Genomic DNA, 13729 nt, shown 5'->3' with positions numbered 1-13729 from the left:
GCGGTCTTCCTCTTTGTTTGTTTGTGTTTGTGTTCAAGTTATTTCGATCAAGTAAACATCAACAGAACACGTGAAGCCACACAGAGTTTGTATGTCGAGGTGGGTAGGAGGGTTTGAGGGTTTGGGGAGGGGTCAGAGGGAAGAGGTCTCTCAGTCTTGACAATCCACATTGATGGCATTGCATCTTTCAGCGTGTTTGTGGGTCGATTTGGATGCTCCAGGTGTGAGAGCAGCCACTCAGCCTCTGCTGCAGATGTGTGTCACAAGTTCATCTAGTAGTGAGACGGTGGCGCAAGATGGCGAGTTGAGCAGTCGCACGAATTAGGAGCTCGTTGAACTTGTCCCAGAATTTACTTTGTGTTCGTTATTGTTTCCACTCGAAAGTAGTAAAATGACTGCCCCAAGTATAGTTAAACCTGCTAAATTCAAACTCGACCTCAAAAAACAAGAAACAACATCGCCATGTGATGGAAAGGAAGACAGCAGAGAAGGAACGGATCATGACTACGTAGAAAAAACCTTGAAAAAAGAGTGGACGAGCAGCTAGCTGACCTGAGTGTGCAATGCAAGCAAGCTAGTACGATGCTAGCCAGCCTAGCCAAAGCGGTTCAGTTCAACTCGGAGGAGGTGAAAGAATGTAAACAAAAGGTTAAAGAGTTGGAGAGACGAAACGAGCAGTTGACCAAAGATAACTACGATCTCAAGGAGAGAGTGTGAGAGCAAGAAAGGTACAAAATGAGGTGGTGCCTCCGGATTAAAGGATTAGAAGAGAAAAGAGATGAAGGTGTCAGATCGCTGGTTATTGGAATTCTTGGCAAGATCGCACCTGATATGATATCAAAGCTTGAAGAATCTGTGGATGTGGTGCATAGAGTTGGGAAGAAGATTGAGAACAAGGTCCGACATATCATCATTCTGTTTGCTCTGAGACACGCGAAAGAGGAGATTTGGCGTCGCACCAAAGATTCGGCTGTCTGTAAGAACGGGGGTTTCCACTTCGCTGAGGTACTGCCGCGGGAGGACTGGGAAGAGAGGAGGCGGCTGTGGCCGCAAATTGAACAAGCCAGACGGGCTGGGAAACGGGCCTTTTTCCGGGGTCCTCATGGATACATCGAAGGACGGAGGATCATCGATGTTGAATGAAAGACTTGATGTAAGACTGTATACAGTGGAATATTATTAATGGGACAAAAGAGTTCTACTTAAAGTTAAAGGTTATTAGTCACTGAGTTGGTGACAAGTGTTACAATTTAAACTCATGTTTATATATTTTTCTTTTCTTTTTAAAAAAAAAGTTATTTTCTTAGCATATTCTTATTATGGTTCACTCAAAAATTTCTTTTGGTTCATTAAACGTTCGGGGTTTGAAGGAAATTGTTAAGAGAAAGGCACTTTTTTTATTTTGCAAGGGGCAAAAATGTCACTGTCTGTTTTTACAAGAGACTCACTCTGTGGATGCCGATGTTACCTTTTGGGCTAATCAGTGGGGAGACAAGATTCTTTTCAGTCGTGGATCTAACAGATCTGGAGGTGTGGCGATTTGTTTTAATAAGTTCCCAGGGGAGATTATAACATATAAAGCTGATAGTGAGGGTCATTGGTCAACTGCAGCTTGAAGAGCGAAGGTATATTTCTAATTGTTACAAATCTTTATGGACATAATAACGAAGGTCAAAATAAACGTCTATTGGAAAATCTAACAAATGTTATTTCAGAGTTTAAAGTTATGTACCCCACAGATTACATCCTAGTAGGAGGAGACTGGAACATGACCTCAGATGAATGGATGGACAGATGGCCTCCTCGCTTAGGAAGGAGGCAACAGAATAACATTATTGAGAACTTTTCTAGTGATAATAATTTTACAGACATTTGGAGAAGTTTGAATCCTGGAGTTAAGAATTATTCATGGTTTAAACCTAATGGAGAAAGCAGGTCAAGAATTGATTATTGGTTAGTGAGCGATGACATTTTGAGGTGTACTTCACCATCTAAAATCTCCAAAGCACCCCTATCTGATCACTGTTTCATTGATCTTGTCTTAGAACCAACAAGGATGAAACGTAGTAGCAGGGGATATTGGAAATTTAATGCCAGCCTTTTAAATAAGGACAAGTATTGTGATAAAATTAGACATAAAATTACAGATATAAAAAATGATGACTCAGTAGTGGGTAATATACAGAAATGGGAACTTATTAAATTCAAAATCAGAGAATTCACTATAAAATTCTGCAAAGAACTGAACAGGGAAAAACGGGAATATGAAAGTAATTTACTTCGTGAAATAACTCAGTGCTGTAGTAAAGAAAAACTAAACGTGCAAGAAAAGAATAAATTGATGGAGTTACAAACTAAATTAGACGATCTTTACCTAGAGAAAGCCCAGGGTGCCTTTATAAGATCGAGAGCCAAGTGGATTGAGGCAGGTGAAAAGAACTCATCATATTTTAGTAAGCTGGAAAAGTGCAGACAGCAGAGAAATCTAATCTCAAGCTTGTTGATAAATGGGACTGAATGTAAAGATTTCAGAAAGATTGAAAAGGAAGTCTTCACTTTTTATTCCAAATTGTACTCCTCAGAATATTCAGCAGCTGATTCTGATAGTTTCTTTGATAAGATTCATAATCTCATCCCATGTATTGACAAGCCGTTCAAAGATCTGTGTGATTCAGAGCTTAAAATTGAGGAACTGGATTTGGTGGTCATGAAAATGGCATTAAACAAGTCCCCAGGGACAGATGGACTCACTACTAATTTTTATCAATTCTTCTGGAAGGACCTAAGAACTTTATTGTTTGATGCATTAAAGGAATCGATAGAGAAAAAAGAAGTGATGCCGAGCATGAAACAAGGGCTGATAACCCTGATCCCTAAATCGGGTAAGGATAAAAGAATTTTAGACAATTTAAGACCCATCACCTTACTAAACACTGACTATAAGATCCTGTCTGGAGCTGTAGCTGAGAGGCTAAAGAAAGGCATCTCAAACATTATCAGTGAAACACAATCAGGTTTTTTGAAAGGAAGACTAATTCATAACAATATTAGGCTGGTTTTGGATCTCCTTGAATACAGTGAATTAATCCAAGAGAGAGGGTACATCCTGTTCTTGGATTTTTACAAAGCATTTGACTCAGTTGAACATACGTTCATATTAAAAACTCTGCAGTCTTTTGGTTTTGGAGAGGAATTTATCAATGTTATAGAGATGCTATATAATGACATTAACAGCTCTGTTTTGCTAGAACATGGTACATGTTCAAGGTTTGAGGTTAATAGAGGGATAAGGCAGGGATGTAGCAGCTCACCACTTCTGTTCATCATGGTTGCTGAGCTGTTGTCTATTTTGATTAACAACAGTCACATTAAGGGGTTAACTGTGATGGGTGAACAGATAATAATCAGTCAGCTGGCAGATGATACCACCCTGTTTCTAAAAAATGAGGACCAGATTCCTTTAGCCTTGCAGGCGATCAACCATTTCTCCAAAGCTTCTGGCCTACAGCTGAATATTAATAAATGCAAAATTCTAGCTCTGCATGAGTGTCCCCTGCAAGCAATAAATAATATGCAGATCAAAAAAGAGGTGAAGTATCTGGGCATTGTAATTTGCAAGGATAAGACATCAACAGAAAATAAGAATATCTGTACCAATATAGAAAAGTGTAAGTCGATTTTAAACATGTGGCTGCAAAGGGACATAACTCTGTTTGGGAGAATCTTGCTAACCAACATGGACAGTCTGTCCAGACTCATCTATCCAGCCTTTTCTCTGCCCATACCTCCAAAACTAATTAAATCTATAAATACTCTTAATTTTAGGTTCATATGGAGGAACAAATGTCATTATATAAAGAAAAATGATGTGATTAAGAATTATGAAGAGGGTGGGGCTAATGCCACTGACTTTGATGTTATGAATGGTGTACTAAAATTGAAATGGTTAAGATCTTTCATTAGGAACAAAAATTCCTTTTGGAACATTATTCCCAATGTGATTTTTGGCAAAATGGGTGGAATAGACTTTTTGTTACGTTGTGACTTTGATTGCAGTTCGTTACCTGTTAAACTCTCAGCTTTCCATCAGCAGGTCCGTCTCTACTGGAAATTAATCTATAAACATAGCTTTACTCCTCACAACACCCCTATATGGAACAACAGGTATATCCGTTTGTGTAGGAAATCTGTGTACGTGGATGAATGGAGATCTAAAGGGATTTGGGCTGTAGCTCATTTTATGGATGATAATGGGGTCTTACTAAAACATGAGACGTTTTGTGAGAAATTTGATGTAAGATGTACTGCTAAGAGATATAAATCCCCAGTGAAAGCCATCCCAGTCCCTTTGAGATCAATGATAAAAGAAGATATTGTGCACTCTAAAATTTCTCCTGGACTGAGGCAGCTCTGCATAGCTGGAGTTGAATTTGGTGACAGCAGGTTTACAAACAAAGTGATCAGGAATATTTTGATAAATGAAATTTCCCCTAATCCGGTTAAAAGAAATTATATCCTGAAAGAATTTGAGACCATGGAGGTTAAGGCGATAAGAAAAAAGTCTACAGGGAGAGCAGAATTATTAGGCAAATGAGTATTTTGTCCACATCATCCTCTTCATGCATGTTGTCTTACTCCAAGCTGTATAGGCTCGAAAGCCTACTACCAATTAAGCATATTAGGTGATGTGCATCTCTGTAATGAGAAGGGGTGTGGTCTAATGACATCAACACCCTATATCAGGTGTGCATAATTATTAGGCAACGTCCTTTCCTTTGGCAAAATGGGTCAAAAGAAGGACTTGACAGGCTCAGAAAAGTCAAAAATAGTGAGATATCTTGCAGAGGGATGCAGCAGTCTCAAAATTGCAAAGCTTCTGAAGCGTGATCATCGAACAATCAAGCGTTTCATTCAAAATAGTCAACAGGGTCGCAAGAAGCGTGTGGAAAAACCAAGGTGCAAAATAACTGCCCATGAACTGAGAAAAGTCAAGCGTGCAGCTGCCAGGATGCCAGCATAGGAAAATTGGGTTGAACAGTGAGACTGCATTTGTGGGTTTAGAAACATCCAGAGCATCGCAACAGAAAGGTAAATAAAAAAAGTAAGAGAGAGAGATAAAGAAATAAATGAACTAATAATACATAAATGAATAGAAAAATAGAAAACACACATGTAGAAATTGTCACATGTGAAATTGTTTTTGGAGAGAATCAGAAGTGAGACAGTTTGAATCCACAGTTCAGCGCAAAGATGCAGGAATTAAATCTGATTATAAAAACACATCGAGGCAACGAAGACCAGCTTACACTCAATATTAATATGAACACACAACATACACGCAATGAAGACATGCTTACACTCATGAATGTGAATACATGACATAAATGCTGAATGGTGTAGATTTAACACACTTAAAGGCTGAAGCTGAGGAATAACTCAGGAAGTTGCAGGACAATAGAGCGACTTTTGTGACAAGGAAAAAGAGACTGGGAGGACCAACCAGTGATTAGAAGCTTAAAGCAGGTTTAAAATAGTGAATTAGAAGTGGTTTCCAGCTGATTGAGCAAAAGAAGTGACGACTGTAGAAATAAAAATAAAAGAATAATAATTGCATTATGCAGCAATGTTTTGAATATGCATTTCTGTTGTCAGGGCAACTTCTCGAGATGTGACTCAATATGCAAATTAGTTGAATGAGTGGGGACAGAAAAAAAAGAAAAACTCAAGTTTCCTGTCTGAGACATGAGTGAAGTTTGCATTGAGAGAAATATATCTGTGACTGTGTGAGAAGAACTGTTTGGTAAAATATATGATAGCAGCCGCAGGACAATTAAATAAAGTCTGTGACTAAGTGCAGTCGTGCAGATCTGGAGAAGAAGTTTATAATTTAGTGATGAAACATTGTTATAAAGTGTTTAGAAAGGGCTTAATGGGAATATTACTGTTGGGCAAACTGTGCGGCTTTAACAAGATTTTCTGTGTATTTAGCAGGTGAAACTCTGTCAGCTGACTTCAGACTGTCAGGAAGCTGAAGAACCTGAGGCCAACCACTGAAACATGATGTGGGCAAAATGAACAGAGGGAGGGATTTTAAAGGTGAACATTTAGGACTTACTGCAAATGTTACTATGTCAAAGTTACTGTGACTCAAACAGAGGAAATTCTGATTTTTTTCTTTCCACACCCAGCATGTTTTGGGTGTTATATGCTATTAAATACTTTTAAATAAATTAAAAAGTATTTAATAGCATATAACACCCAAAATATGCTTCGGTTCACATTTAACTCCAGAAAATCATCAATCAAAACATGGATATTACCTGACCACAGATTCGTGGTGACGTCACTGCTCTTTTAACTGTTCGGTGTCTTTGTTTGTTTGCTGGTTGTAGAAATGGTTTATATGAGCTTTGAGCTGAGAGTCAGAGGTTTCTGTGGACACTGCTCATGTCGGCACTTATATTTCTGACCTTTTCTTATAACCGATTAAACATGATCTCCTCCCTTTTGCCCCCATTTTTGGTGGTGTAGGTACAAATGATCAGGCATGACATTCTCATAATAAATAAGATACTGCAAATAATTATTTCTGCATTTGTGCGATTGAAGTGAATTGAAAATGTGTATGAAATGACACTGTTTTAAAGATTTGGCCTAAATAATTTTGGAGTGAATGAGTCTAAACATGATGACCTAACTAGTGATACCCTGTCACTCACACACACACACACACACACACACACACACACACACACACACACACACACACACACACACACACACAGCATGTTATGCCAGTTTCAGCTGAAACTATGTTTCAAACCATGTTCCGGGTTTTTAGTTCACCATTTATGAGGCTTCAAGAAGAAAATAAAAGACAGATCTGAATGTTTGAAAATGTTTTGGAAAGATTCTGTAAAGATGAGATGAAAAATACTCAAAGGATAAATTTAATTGGTTTATTATTTAGATAAGTTGAAAAAAGTTAAACAAGTAAATGAAGAAACAAGGCAGAGGAGAGAAAAGCCCAACAATCCCCTCTGAGCAAGCAGTTGGCGACAGTGGGGAGGAAAAACTGCCTTTAAACGGGCAGGAACCTCCGGCAGAACCAGGCTCAGGAGGGGACAGTCAACGGCCGGGACTGGTTGGGGGGGTGAACAGAGGTGGAGCAAGACGAGGCTACATCAGGTGAGGAAGCAGTAGCCTCTCTCCTCCGGAACAAGTGGAACCATTTTTTCTTTTTTTTCATGCACTTTTCCACGAGCGCTTTTTTCTCCAGGATGAGATTTCTCAGCTCATCGATGGTTTCTGCGTTTTGTTCTTCAAGTTTCTCACATCTTTGTTCCACCTCTTCCAATGTTGCTTGTTGTTCTTCAAGCTTGTCTTTGAGTTGTTTGGATGTTGCCTCCTGTATCAGCTTGTCCTTGTGCATGTCTGCATTTCTCTGTTGGACCTCTTTGTGCTTGTCTTCTAACTGCTCGTTTCTTTTCTGGATTTCTTGGAGCGTGAGCTGCAGGTCTTCATGTATTTTGTCTTCTTGTTGTTTTTGCGCCTGCATTTGAGTGTTTTCACGCTTCAAGTTATTGAATTCCACCAAAATCCCCTTAACGAGCTCGGAGTTGTTTCTCGCTATCTGATCGATCCTTCTCTGCATCTGTGAGCAGCGTTTCTCCAGTTTGTCCTTTTCTTCTTCCACTTTAGTTGCTTTGTCCTCCAGCTGATTACAAAACTCTTGCAGTTTTAGATTTTTAGACTCAAAGTCCTGGACGACACGTTTTCCTTCTTTCAGTCTTTCCTGCTGTTGCTCTTTCTGTTGAAGAAGGTCTTTATTTTGGCGCAGTGTTTCATCCAGGCTTTCTTTCAGCATGCGGTATTTTTCCTGCATGCTCTTCAGTTCGTGCTGCATGTCTCGTTGCTTTTTGTCCTGCTCTTCCTTCTGTTGGAGGAATTCTTTCTTTTCTTCCACAGCTTCATGGAGCTGTCTTTGGAGGAGCTGATTCCTTCGGTCCATGTATTGGAGATCCCGTTGTATCTTATCAGTCATCGTTTTCTTGTCTTGGAGCTGGTTGGTCATTTCTTTTAGTTCTGCACTCTTTTGCCTGTTTTCTTTAATGAGGTGCACAATCTGCTCTCGGCTCTGAGCAAACTTGATTCCCCAGCCCTCATTAATAATTTTTATGTCCGGCTGGCGCTGTTGTCTGTCTTCCAGCTCTTTATTTTGGGCTTCCATTCGTCTACATTTGTCCTCCAGTTGAAGTTTCTCTTCTTCAATTTGTTGCATTTTTTTCTGGAGAAGGTAGTTTTCCTTCCTACTCTCCTCTAACGCCCTTTGGAAGGATGAGGAGCCATTTGGGGAAATTGGCCGGCCACGCCAGGAAGGAGAGGCGGCGTAATCTTTTTGAATTGGTTGTTTTTTCCTTGGAAACATGTTGGAGTTTCTATACGATGACTTTGAAGAGCTTGTGGTGAATGTTTTGTAGGCTGCAAACACAGATGCTGCTGAAACGAACTAAAACTTGCTGTTTCTCACCCCTACTTAAGGAAAAACATCAAAGGACTTAAGATTCTTAAGATCTATGACATCATCACTCCCTAAGCCAATGAGATTGTCACAAGACATTTTGGAATGGGGTATTTTTTTTTTAACTGTTTTCAAACTTAACGTAAAATTTCAGTGTTTCCTGGTTGTGGACTATTGGTTAGTCCAGCCGATTAAGAAATTAATTGTCACAAACATCCCTAATATTATATAACAGACGACAGAAAACACGAGTTTTTTTTCTACTCAATAGAGGTATAATAAAAGTTTTTTTAATTATCCTACTTTTTATAAAAGAGAACATTTATTAAAGATTATGTATTTAATTAAAAAACTCTGTTCATCTAAAGCAAGGGTCAGCAACCTTTAAGACCCAAAGAGCCAAAGAGCCATAATTGGCCTATCTGGGGTTGAAAGGCTCGATAAATGCACGGCGTTTCGCCAGGTACACCGGCTTCCGCGAGTGTGACGCTTATTTTGAGCGATGAAAAAATAAGAAAATATAATTTTATTTGTATATTGCAAAATCACAATAATCTTCCAATTTAGAACTACAAGTTAAAAAAAGAACTAACATAAATAAAATACACTTCAGCTAATTTATTTTCACAAACCACGCGGAGCCGCACTATAAGGACTAAAGAGCCGCAGGTTGCCGACCCCTGATCTAAAGGGTTTAACAAAAAGGGGGAGCTTCCTGCTGGAAATTGAAATGTCCCCATGTCCCCACTGGGCGATCGTGGCTCAAGAGTTAGGAGTTCGCCTTGTAATCGAGCCCCGGCTTGGACAGTCTCGGTCGTTGTGTCCTTGGGCAAGACACTTCACCCGGCAAGACACTTCACCCGGCAAGACACTTCACCCGTTGCCTACTGGTGGTGGTCAGAGGGCCTGGTGGCGCCCCAGGGTGGCTGTAGCTACATCACCAGTGCGTGAATGTGTGCGTGAATGGGTGGATGACTGAACGTGGGTGCTTAACTAGTTAAAAGAAACAAACAAACATCTGTCTCTTATTTTTTATGTCACACAGGAAAGAAGCTTCAATGTCTGATGAGAAGACATTAATTTGTTGGTGTTTGTGGTGTTTGGTGCAGTTTTCTTGTTCTCTGGCTTGTTGTTTATTTACAGTGGAGATGAAGATCTCTAACAAGTTGATTTGTTCACATTTGCACATCTTAATTTTTAAGAGGAATGTGTTTTTTGAGTTTGTACACTATATGCATGTAAGGCAACCGTTTCCTTTTTCTGTATTTTTGTGTGCTGCTCTTTTAACAAAAGGGGAACAAAAGACATTTAAATCGACCTCAGATGATTTGTTTAAATTTTTACAAGGTCTTACTGAGGTGATGCAAAGTGAAACATGCTTCTTTTTTGGTAATGTGCTGGAAAAGCTTGAAAATTGACCTTGAATGTGCTTAAAAAGTGCTTGAATTTGACCCTAAAAATGTGTATGAACCCTGCATATATTGCAGTATTTACAGTTTATAGTAGGAATTTCATGGCAACAGCTAATCTTTATTTTGTTTACTGGGAAATGAAATGCTGCCAATTCACAAAGCTGTGCTTCAGCTGCACTTCCTGTTGTAGACTTGTGATGCACACAGGCTCTGTCCCAGCACTCAGCATGTTCTTCCTTATTTGCTCCACCAGGGGGAGCTCCTAAACTATGACATCCTGATAGGAGTGAACCAGGGAGAGGGGCTGAAGTTTGTGGACGACAGTGAGGACAACGACGGCATCTCAGCTGCGGCGTTCGACTACACCATCTCCAACTTTGTTGACAACCTCTACGGCTACCCAGAGGGTGAGGACGCCACCTCTGTACACTGCTACTTTTTCAGTTATTCCATTTTACAGCCTCCTCTCACTTAACTGCATTTTGCAGCATCATCAGGTTTTGTCTCATTAGGAGCCGCGTTTGTTGATTTGTTAGTTTTTTTCTGTTTGCTGTATTCATTAAAATAAACGGATAATCGTCAAAATGACAAATGTGGACAATTATCAAAGCTTACATTACAATTCTGACAGCTTGAGTTCACATGAATTTTCAAAAGAATATAAAAAGCTGTGAAAGTGCTTTAAGCGTTTAAAACATGCGAGTAAAGAATGGAATCAGTAACATGTGAGCCCAGTGAAGTGCATCAAACAAGACAAGCGTGCTAAAGAGAGCCACTCATCCACATCACGGCGTGTCTGCGCCTTAACCTTTGAGGCTCTGTGGGCAGTAATGCTATCATCCCCCAGGTAGTGGGCTCCCAATCTCAGTGTCGGTGTTTCTGACAGATCGGCCTGCGAACCCCTCACAGCCGGACCACAGTCACAGTACAGACATGTTTGGATAATGCAGTCATGCTTCCTCTCTGCTGCCTGTCACTCCTTCTGTTATCCTGTTATCAGAAAGACTTTTTTTCCTCTCTAGATTTCTCACTCACTTCCTGTTTACGGACCACCAGTGGGTGGCACCAGCTGTGGCCACTGCCAAACTCCATGCTGAGTTTCAGTCCCCAGTTTACTTTTACACGTTCTACCACCACTGCCAAACCGAGACGCGGCCCGAGTGGGCCGACGCCGCGCACGGAGACGAGATACCTTACGTGTTCGGCGTACCGATGATCGGTGCCACGGACCTGCTCCCCAGGACCTCTTTCCCAGACACACCCGCGACTACTCCACCGAACTGAGCGTGACAGTTGCAGTTGGAGCGTCGCTCTTCTTCCTCAACATCCTGGCCTTCGCCGCCCTTTACTACAAGCGTGACAAGCGGCACGAGATGCGCCGGCACCGGCTGTCCCCTCAGCGGGGCGGCCCCGCCAACGACCTGGCTCACAGCCAGGAGGAGGAGATCATGTCCCTGCAGATGAAGGACTGGGAGCACGACGCTCACCACGACATGGAGCCCCTGCGACCCCACGACATCCTGCGGCCCGCCTGCCCTCCCGACTACACCCTGGCGCTGCGCCGCGCCCCCGACAACGTGCCGCTGATGACGCCATACACCATCACCGTGATCCCCAGCACCATCACCAGCATGCAGCCTCTTCACGCCTTCAACACATTCCCCTCCACCGGCCACAACAACACCCTGCCCCACCCCCACTCCACCACCAGGGTATAGTAGGGACAGGCCCGACACAGCGCCACCTAGGGACCAGGAACACTGGCTCTGCTTCCGCTCTGGAAGGGAGGCCTCTAGACGTGGGCCTTCGTTCTGTCCTCTTATTCTCTTCTTTCTCCAAAAGCAACTCCACCTGCTGCGTCATGTGCTGTAAAACTTGGCAGCTCCCTCCACTGGTGGCATGTGGAGGTGCAACTGAAGTGTCCAGCAGCAGATGAGCAGTTTGGGGTGGGTGACTCAGATCTTTCAAAGATACTGTTTTCAAAGACGGTCTGCTGTTTCCAGGCTCAAGACCTCCAACATTTGTCAAAGGGACGAATGCTCTCTCGCTCCTCGCTGTTTTCTCTTTTTTACGTTGGCGTCATCTCTTTTTCCATCTCCTGTGTGTTATGTGCACATTATGCTTCTCTTTTCTACATCCGTGTTTTATTACTGCTCTCTTCCTCTCATTTGACACGCCTCCCTCCTGCTCTTCTCTAAAAATTCCCGATCTGCTGAGCAGTTTGGAGGCGGGAGGCGTACACTAAACATATAACTATGAAAACACTGATATCTTTCATTCGACCAGCATTTTTAGGTGCCAAGTAAGTACTGCTGTGTTTCATTTCTCATCGTGGGAGAAGAAAAACCAAAGAAAAATAGAGTATCGCTATTTACCGTCAACTAACAGAGTTCTGTCATGTTCTCATGACAAAGTGCCAAACTGGCCTCAGTCGTGATTTTCTTTCTTCCATCTTCTCTCTTTTTGTTGTTTTGTTTGAAGCATTTGTTTAATTGTTGTTTTTTATTGTGTGGAAAGAATTTTTCTGAAAATATAGATATAGAGAAATGATATTATATATAGTTCTATATAAAATGTGTACAAAGGAGAAAGTATATAAAAGGGTTTTCTCAGTGGGGGATCTATGCATGAATTATTTTTAAAGACGCGGGGAAAAGGACACTGTACCTGTCGATGCACGTTTCCCAAAATCTAAACGAGTCATATCGCTCCATGTTACTTTTGGTTTTTGGTTTTCTCCCGCAGAGTAGGAGCATCGCAGGAGCATCGCAGGAGCATCGCAGGAGCATCGCAGGAGCATCGCAGGAGCATCGCAGGAGCATCGCAGGAGCATTGCAGGAGCTCCTGAAGTCAAACGACGCCTCCCAGCACTCATTTATTAAAACGGAGTCGATGCCAAAAGTCTTAAACGTTAGAATCAAAGCAACAGCTGTGAACTCAGTCATGGTGTCATGTGCAGCCTCCGTCTTACTGTCACTACTTTTTCATTTTAGGGTACGTGAGGTAAAGCGTCCGTCGATGTAGCTTGATTGTACAAAACTATTTTTCTACGTTATTAACAAAACAGAGCAGAGACTGATGCTGCTCCTGTCTGACCCCCTTATGTCTGCCACATGTGTATTCTGACTTCATATCATCACTGCTCCCTCCCTCCTCCTCTCTCCATCCTACACCGCCTTTGTTATTTAACACCGACCCCCCCAAACTGATAATCAGACAAATTCCCAAACAGCTGACTTCACTGTGTCGACACCGTTCCTGACTATTTCTGACCTCAGTTCAGCTCTGCTATTATCCTCACATTAAGGGTTCGTTCACCTGCCTGCAGATGATCTGTGAGCTCGTCGGTTGTAAATTAAACTCTAAGCACACTGAGGGTAACCGGGAGGCGTTCAGGGCCTGCAGTGCAGAGCTGCAACATGAAAAAAAGGGATGGGGGCTCAGATCTCCTGAACAGGGTGGAAACAACACGGTGGGTTTGTGCTGTTTGTGATTCCTGCTCCGTCACTCTGGTGGAGACGACTGCAGCTCAGCAGCACTCCCTGCTGATCCTCTGATGAAGATGTCAACAGTATGTAAACTGAGCTGATGTGCTGCTGTTTGAGCCCACGTGGTAGCGTACGTCCAGTATGGGAGAACTTAGTCACCGGTGCTGTCTTTGCTTGTGCTCTAGCTTTAGCCTGTTTGATTGTTTGTTTTCTATTTTATTACTGCCTAAAAGGGGAGGTGGGGGAAACACATGCCTGACTTCTCCTGTCAGAGGTTTTGCAAGCTCAGTGGAAGGGAAACGTGCACA

At 41.9% G+C, this 13729-nt stretch overlaps 1 pseudogene; it reads right to left on the bottom strand.

The window, feature by feature from the left end:
• Positions 1–7283: 7283 nt before the first annotated feature.
• Positions 7284–8428, bottom strand: LOC146716474 (uncharacterized; annotated as a pseudogene).
• Between the last annotated feature and the right edge of the window lie 5301 nt (positions 8429–13729).

The sequence above is a fragment of the Copadichromis virginalis genome, linkage group LG3, assembly GCF_057382275.1.
Source record: "Copadichromis virginalis isolate Kocher_CV1m ecotype Utaka linkage group LG3, C_Virginalis_male_GT1.1, whole genome shotgun sequence".
NCBI classification, from domain to species: domain Eukaryota; kingdom Metazoa; phylum Chordata; class Actinopteri; order Cichliformes; family Cichlidae; genus Copadichromis; species Copadichromis virginalis.
This window is presented reverse-complemented; position numbering and strand designations above follow the sequence as displayed.